This window comes from Triticum aestivum, chromosome 3B, assembly GCF_018294505.1.
Source record: "Triticum aestivum cultivar Chinese Spring chromosome 3B, IWGSC CS RefSeq v2.1, whole genome shotgun sequence".
Lineage (NCBI taxonomy): Eukaryota > Viridiplantae > Streptophyta > Magnoliopsida > Poales > Poaceae > Triticum > Triticum aestivum.
Window position 1 is genome coordinate 210,401,761 of NC_057801.1, and position 7,982 is coordinate 210,409,742.

Genomic DNA, 7,982 nt, shown 5'->3' on the forward strand with positions numbered 1-7,982 from the left:
TGTTGGTTGAAATATTTTTGTTATACATGTCATACAGGGAAATTATTAACCTCTTGAGTCGACCGTACATCGAGTCTTGTTCCAGTAACCCCCACACTTGTTTTGTGCTACCACTTGTCCCTGCCACAGGTAGGGTACGGTTCAGTAATTTGTCAACCCCTTTCTAGCACACACCGTACAGAGGGGTCGAGATGAGGGTACCAAGGCCATGGATTAAAGCCAGTCATCCGGTCACGGGGCATGGGTGTTTCGGTTGTAGCCGAGGGGGTAGCTTCCCCAGTTTTGCGCGCGGTATAATTTTTGTGATCCCATGCTAATCAAGGTTGTAGCCTCCCCACTTAGAGTTTTGCTTATCAAGTGTCGTGGGTGATTTCAGACACCGGTAAGTTAAGCTGGTGTGTGCAAGTTAGGTGCGTTTTCATTTAAAATACCGTAGACGGAATTAGTCCCGATGGACTAAAGGAATCCGTTACTCGTGGGTAAAGAGTTACCCTCTACAGAGATTAAACCTATTCGAGTAGCCGTGTCCATGGTTAAGGACTACAGTCTGGGTTGGGTCAAGTGTCGGTCTTAGTGTCGGTCTTCGGAGGAGGAACCGTTAAAACAAAACTTGGATCATGACTTGTGCTGATTATGATAATTCTGATTATTATTATGGACTAACCCATTATATTATTTGTATTATTGAGTATCCCTGGGACGGTTCTACCCCCTGGATATTCATTGTGATTACTTATTTTATAAGCCCTTTATGCGGTGTCGCTGAGACGCCCGACTGTGGCATTGCTTGTTACTTATTTACCTTATAAGCCCTTTATGCGGTGTCGCTGAGACGCCCGACTGTGGCATTGCTTGTTATTTATTTAGCTTATAAGCCCTTTATGCGGTGTCGCTGAGAGGCCCGACTATGGCATTGCTTGTTATTTATTTACTTTATAAGCCCTTTATGTGGTGTCGCTGAGACGCCCGACTGTGGCATTACTTGTTATTTATTTACTTTATAAGCCCTTTATGCGGTGTTGCTGAGACACCCGACTGTGGCATTTCTTGTTATTTGTTTACTTTATAAGCCCTTTTATGTGGTGTCGCTGAGACGCCCGACTGTGGTATTGCTTGTTATTCATTTACTTTATAAGCCCTTTATGTGGTGTCACACAGACGCCCGACTGTGGCATTTTATTTCCACTCCATTATTGTTCATTCATGTTGCATATAAATAACATGTTTGCATGCATAAGAGATTTTATTTATGACTGACGATGTGATCATAGAATATTTCCGTGCATGATTATCATTTATATTATCCCAGTGTTCATAATGTTTGCGAGTACATTCAAAGTACTCACTGGCTTGTCCCTGGCTATTGTCTTGGTCAGATTTCTTGCACGGAGAGGAGCGACACGATGACAGCCCCGGAACCTAAGCAACGGTGATAGTATCCTCGTGAAGATAGGAGTTAACCCGGTCAGCTGTTCCTGTTGGGAAATGGAGTCCCATAGACACTGATGATCCTCAAACCGCTTCCGCCCTCAACCACTAGAAACCATTTGTTGTACTCACAGGCCAGAATGGTCTTGTACTTCATATTTTGTATTTTGCTTGGAAATTCTGTATCAAGTCGGTGTCTCATCAGCGAACAGTAATCCTGGGGCTGGTGAGCACAACGGCCATTTTCTGGAAATTAATACCCGGAAAACCGGTCGTGACACATAGGTTTCACTAGTGGCTTCTCTCGAGAAAAATAGCAAACGGTGGGAAAACAATTACTGTTGGCAATTGATAGAACTTCAAATAATCATGACGATATCCAGGCAATGATCGTTATATAGGCATCACGTCCAAGATTAGTAGACAGACTCCTGCCATCATCTACTACTATTACTCCACACATCGACCACTATCCAACATGTATCTAGTGTATTAAGTTCATGGAAAAACGGAGTAATGCAATAAGAACGATGACATGATGTAGACGAGATCCATTTATCTATTTATTTAGATATAGATCCCATTTTGTTATCCTTAGTAGCAATGATACATACATGTCGGTTACCCTTCTGTTACTGGGATCAAGCACCATAAGATTGTACCCACTGCAAAGCACCTCTTCCCATTGCAAGATAAATAAATCAAGTTGGCCAAACAAAACCCAAATATCAGAGACGAAATACGAGGCTATAATCAATCATGCATATAAGAGATCAAAGAAGACTCATGTATCTTTCATGGATAAAAACATAGATCTGATCATAAACTCAAACTTCATCGGATCCCAACAAACACACCGCAAAAAGATTTACATCATATGGAGCTCCAAGATACAATTGTATTGATAATCAAGAGAGAGAGAGAGAGAGAGAGAGAGAGAGAGAGAGAGAGGAAGCCATCTAGCTACTAACTACGGACCTGTAGGTCTACAAAGGACTACTCACGCATCATCGAAGAGGCACCAATGGAAGTGGTGAAGCCCTCCGTGATGATGTCTAGATTGGATCTGGTGGTTCTGGACTCTGCGGCGGCTGGAATTGATTTTCGTCGACTCCCCTAGGTTTCTGGAATATTGGGGTATTTATAGAGCAAAGAGGCGGTTCAGGAGGCACTCGAGGTGGGCAGAATCCACTAGGGCGCGCATGGGCCTCCTGGCGCACCCTCGTGGGTGATGCTCCCCTCGGGAAACCCCCAGGTGCTTCCTTGGCCCATTGGATATCTTCTGGCCCAAAAAAATCCTCAAGAAGTTTCGCTGCGTTTGGACTCCGTTTGATATTGATTTCCTGCGATGTAAAAAACATGCAGAAAACAGCAACTGGCACTGGGCACTATGTCAATAGGTTATTGCCAAAAATGAATAAAATGACTATAAAATGATTGTAAAACATCCAAGAATGATAATATAACAGCATGGAACAATCAAAAATTATAGATACATTGGAGACGTATCAGCATCCCCAAGCTTAATTCCTTCTCGTCCTCGAGTTGGTAAATGATAGAAACAGAATTTATGATGTGGAATGATGCCTAACATATCCATCACATTTCTTTTCTTTATAGCATGGACATATGGACTTTTATATGATTCAAAGCAATAGTCTAGTTTTTACATGAAGACTTTAATACTCAAGCTTACCAACAAGCAACCATGTCTTCCAAAATATCAACACTAAAGCAAGTTATCCCTAGCCCATTATGCTTAATCATTGATCCATTCATGAAACACACTCGAATATTAGCTACACACAATGCTCAAATACGATCATAGTGCCCCTTAGTTGGATCTTTATAAGAGAAGACGGGGAGTCAAATTCAAAAATAAAAATTGCATAAGTAAAAGAAAGGCCCTTCGCGGAGGGAAGTAGTGATTTGTAGAGGTGCCAGAGCTCAAAGCTTAAATTGAGAGATAAAAATATTTTTGAGAGGCATACTTTTCCCACCAACGAAAACGACTTAGAGATCCCAACACTTTCCATGCTAGATACATCATAGGCGGTTCCCAAATAGAAAATAAAGTTTATTCCTTTTTCCACCATTACTTTCACTTTCCATGGCTAGCAGAATCCACGGTTGACCTCCATACGAACACTTTCCAAGGAATTTATTAGTTGACAACATAAAGTAAATTCATTTTTCATTTTGGGACTGGGCATCCCTAATACATTTGCCATACTCTCGTGCAATGACAAGTGAATAAACACTCGTCATGAGAATAACACATCTAGCATCGAAAATATTGGTCACCCTTCACTGCCTCGTGAGCGGTAGGGCACACAAAAGATAAATTTATTTTGAAAATTAGAGATGGCACATGCAAATTTTCTTAGAATGGCATGGAATACAGCATATAGGTCGGTATAGTGGACTCATATGGAAAAACTGGTTTAAAGGGTTTTGGATGCACAAGTAGTGATCATACTTAGTGCAAAATGAAGGCTAGCAAAAAGATTGAGAAACGACCAACCAAAAAGCGAAAAATCTCGTACCCAAGCATTAAGCATTAGTAACACCGAATAATGCACCATAAGTAGGATATAAATTTCATTGCATAACTATTGACTCTCATGCTTGCATAGGGAATCACATACCTTAACATCAATATTCTTACTAAAGCACAATTACTAATCAACATGACTCACATATCATATTGTCATATGTCAAAACCATTACTAAGAATCAAATTTATTTTGTCCAATGATCTTCATGAAAGTTTTTATTATATCCTCCTTGGATATCTATAACTTTGGGACTATTTTCATAAGTTGCTTTTGATAAGCTCAAACAAATATAAGTGAAGATCATGAGCATATTTTTTTCTTTCTCTCAAAATAATCTAAGATAGCAAGAGAGAATTTGTTAAAACTATACGAACTCCCAAATAAATCTAAGTGAAGCATGAGAGCATTTCTTCAAAAATAACAAAGCACAACATGCTCAAAAATATATAAGTGAAGCACTAGAGCAAATCCATGGCTCTAGAAATTTAAGTGAAGCATAGGAGCAAGCATAGCATAATTTTTGGCTCTCTGAAAAAGGTGTGTCCTGATTACGTATCCAACTTATCAATAATTTATGAAGTATTCATGCTAATATATTATCATTCTTGGATGTTTTACAATCATTTTATAGCAACTTTATGCCATTTTTTGGGACTAACCTATTGACCCAGTGCCCAGTGCCAGTTGCTGTTTTTTGCTTGTTTTTTACATCGCAAAAAATCAATATCAAACGGAGTCCAAACACTGCGTAACTTTTTGGAGATTTTTTTTGGGCCAGAAGAAAGCTAGTGGGCCATGGAATCACCTGGGGGCTCCTCGAGGGGAGCAGCACCCACCAGGGCGCGCCAGGAGGCCCAGGCGCGCCATGGTAGGTGCTGCCCACCTCGAGCACCCCCTCGACCTCCTCTTCACCCTATAAATTTCCAAATATTCCAAAACCCTTCGGGGTAGCCCTAGATCAGAAGTTCTGCCGCCACAAGACCTCTGTATCCACGAGATCCAATTTAGACCCCGTTCTTGCACCCTGCCGAAGGGGGGAATCATCACCGGTGGCCATCTTCATCATCCCGGCGGCCACCATGATGAGGAGGGAGTAGTCCACCTGAGGGAGTCCTGGATTAGGGGGTCCTCGGACGGCCGGACTATGTACTTGTGTTGGACTATTGGACTATGAAGATACAAGATTGAAGACTTCGTCCCGTGTCCAGGTGGGACTCTCCTTTGCGTGGAAGGCAAGATTGGCATTTCAGATATGTAGATCTCCTTCTCTGTAACCGACTCTGTGTAACCCTAGCCCCCTCTGGTGTCTATATAAACCGGAAGGTTTAGTCCGTAGGACAACAACAATCATAATCATAGGCTACCTTCTAGGGTTTAGCCTCTACGATTTCGTGGTAGATCAACTCTTGTAATACTCATATCATCAAGATCAATCAAGCAGGAAGTAGGGTATTACCTCCATCGAGAGGGCCCGAACCTGGGTAAACATTGTGTCCCCCTCCTCCTGTTACCATTAGCCTTAGATGCACAGTTCGGGCCCCCTACCCGAGATCCGCCGGTTTTGACACCGACATTGGTGCTGTCATTGAGAGTTCCACTGTGCCGTCACGGTAAGGCTTGATGGCTCGCCTTGTTATCAAGGACAACATCACCTCTGGGGGAGCCCTGGGTGTAGGCCAAACTCTCCGACTAGGCGGCTTCATCATGACCGCCCGTTCGGCCGCCGCGCCGACGATGACTTCTCAGGTCATCAAAAACAGCCTCCACGTCAGCTCGAAATTCACCGAGTAGATGGATCCAATGGAGCTATCTTCCCTCAATGAGCTCTTGGATCGCATCGCTGCCCTGGGAGTCACTATAGACTATGATCAGATCGGGCTTAAACCCGACCAAAGGGAGATTGACTCTCCACAGGTCACCCATCAGATAGCGGTGGTGGAGGAGCAATGCAGGGATTCTTCCTCTATTTTGAGGACGAACTATGTCCGTATTCCCGAGATCTCCGAGCTGGAGTACCGTCTATGGGAGGACATGGCCCAACCTCCGAACCTAGAATCGGAAAGTGGGCCAGAAAAATTAGGCAACATCCCGGAGCTCGAACTGCCAAGCTCGGAAGCTCCTCTGCCCCTGGGTCTCAGATCAGGTCAGGCTTTGGACATAAATCTACCCACCCACCCAGATACAAGTGATCTTTCCCACATTAGACAAGAGCCCCAAGAGACAGTACATCACTTCTGGGCCAGATTCCTCCTTATAATGAGCAAGGTCAAGGACTGTTGCGAGGAAGACGCAATTTCATTCTTTTGTAAAAATTGCACGGACAGGGGAATCCTCAACGCCATAAGTCGCCGTGACATAGCACACTTTGTTAGCTTGGCGGCCAGAGTACAGAAGTACTGTACGATGCAAAGCGCCTGGAAAACCTAAATAAAATTCTGGGATCCTCCGGCTCTCACTAAACCCCTCGTCCGAACTAAAAGGGTGCACTCTCGCAAGCCACCCGATCCAATTACAAAGAAACCAAAGCCCACTATAGGGCGTGGAACCGTATTGGAGGGATGACTCAATGGGACATGTAAAATTCACAGTACACCGGATACCATACCAACACACAGCCTTAGAGGATGTTGGATACTCCGGCAGGTGGCCAAGAGTAGCGAGGATCTCCTCATCAACAATACCGCAAAGCATCATCCGCGGAAAAATAACAATACAGTATTGACAGTCTTCGAGAGTTTCGCCTCAAATAATAGGCGTAAGTGAGCACTCCGCAGCCTCGCCGAAGTCTGCCACGTCGCAGCAATAAATCCATGGAATGACACGGCCATAACCTTCAATTCCAGTGACGAACCTCCATTCCGAACAGTCCGAGCACCAGCCGCTTTGGTCCTTAGTCCAATTGTGGACGGCTTTCGGCTTACTAAAGTACTCATGGATGGCGGCAGCGGATTAAACCTCATCTATGAGGAAACTCTCAACAAAATGGAAATAGACAAGAGCTGCATTGAGCAAAGCAGCACGACCTTCAGAGGAATCATCCCTAGTTGGGAGGCACGATGCGCGGGAAAAATCACACTAGATGTGGTATTTGGCATGCCGGAGAATTATAGGACTGAATAAATCACATTCCAAGTCGCCCCGTTCAGTAGCGGATACCACGCCCTTTTAGGGCGGGATGCATTCACGAGCTTCCAAGCTATACCCCGTTACGGGTACATGAAGCTCATGATGCTCGGGCCTAATGGAATCATCACTCTAGCTAGTGATCCAGACGTAGCACTCCGCGCCGAAAATAAAACCGCCGCACTGGCCCTTGAGGCATTATCCGAAGCCCTCGCGGCAGAAGAACTAACTGCGCTGCGCTCCACAGTGGACAGGGACAACGTAATACTTGACAAATGACCCAAGTCCACCTCTTTCAAACTAGCGCACGAAATAGTCAAATTCCAGGTCCACCCAATGGACCCTACAAAAACAGCATCCATCGGGGCACGGCTAAACCCCATAATAGACGCTGCACTGTGAGAGTTCTTGCGCGAGAATTGGGACATCTTCGCCTGGCATCCTTCACACATGCCAGGTATCCCATGCAGGCTGGCCGAGCATAGCCTAAAGATACTAAAGGGATACAAACCGGTCAAGCAGACTCTTCGGCGTTTTTCATAACCTAAGCGACAAGCCATGGGAGAGGAGCTAGCCAAGTTACTCGAGGTAGGATTCATCAGAGAAATAAAACATCCAGACTGGCTAGCAAACCTGGTGATGGTACCAAAGAAGGACAAATCCTGGCGCCTATGTGTCGATTTCAAGGACCTCAATAAGGCTTGCCCCAAGGATCCCTTCCCCCTCCCCGCATCAATCAAATCATCAACACTACCGCAGGACACGACTCATTGTGCTTCCTCGACGCATACTCCTGTAACGCCCCGGATTCGATGCGCCAGGTGTCTGCCAGTTATTCGTCATCGTTGCCATGTCATTTGCTTGCGTGTTGCA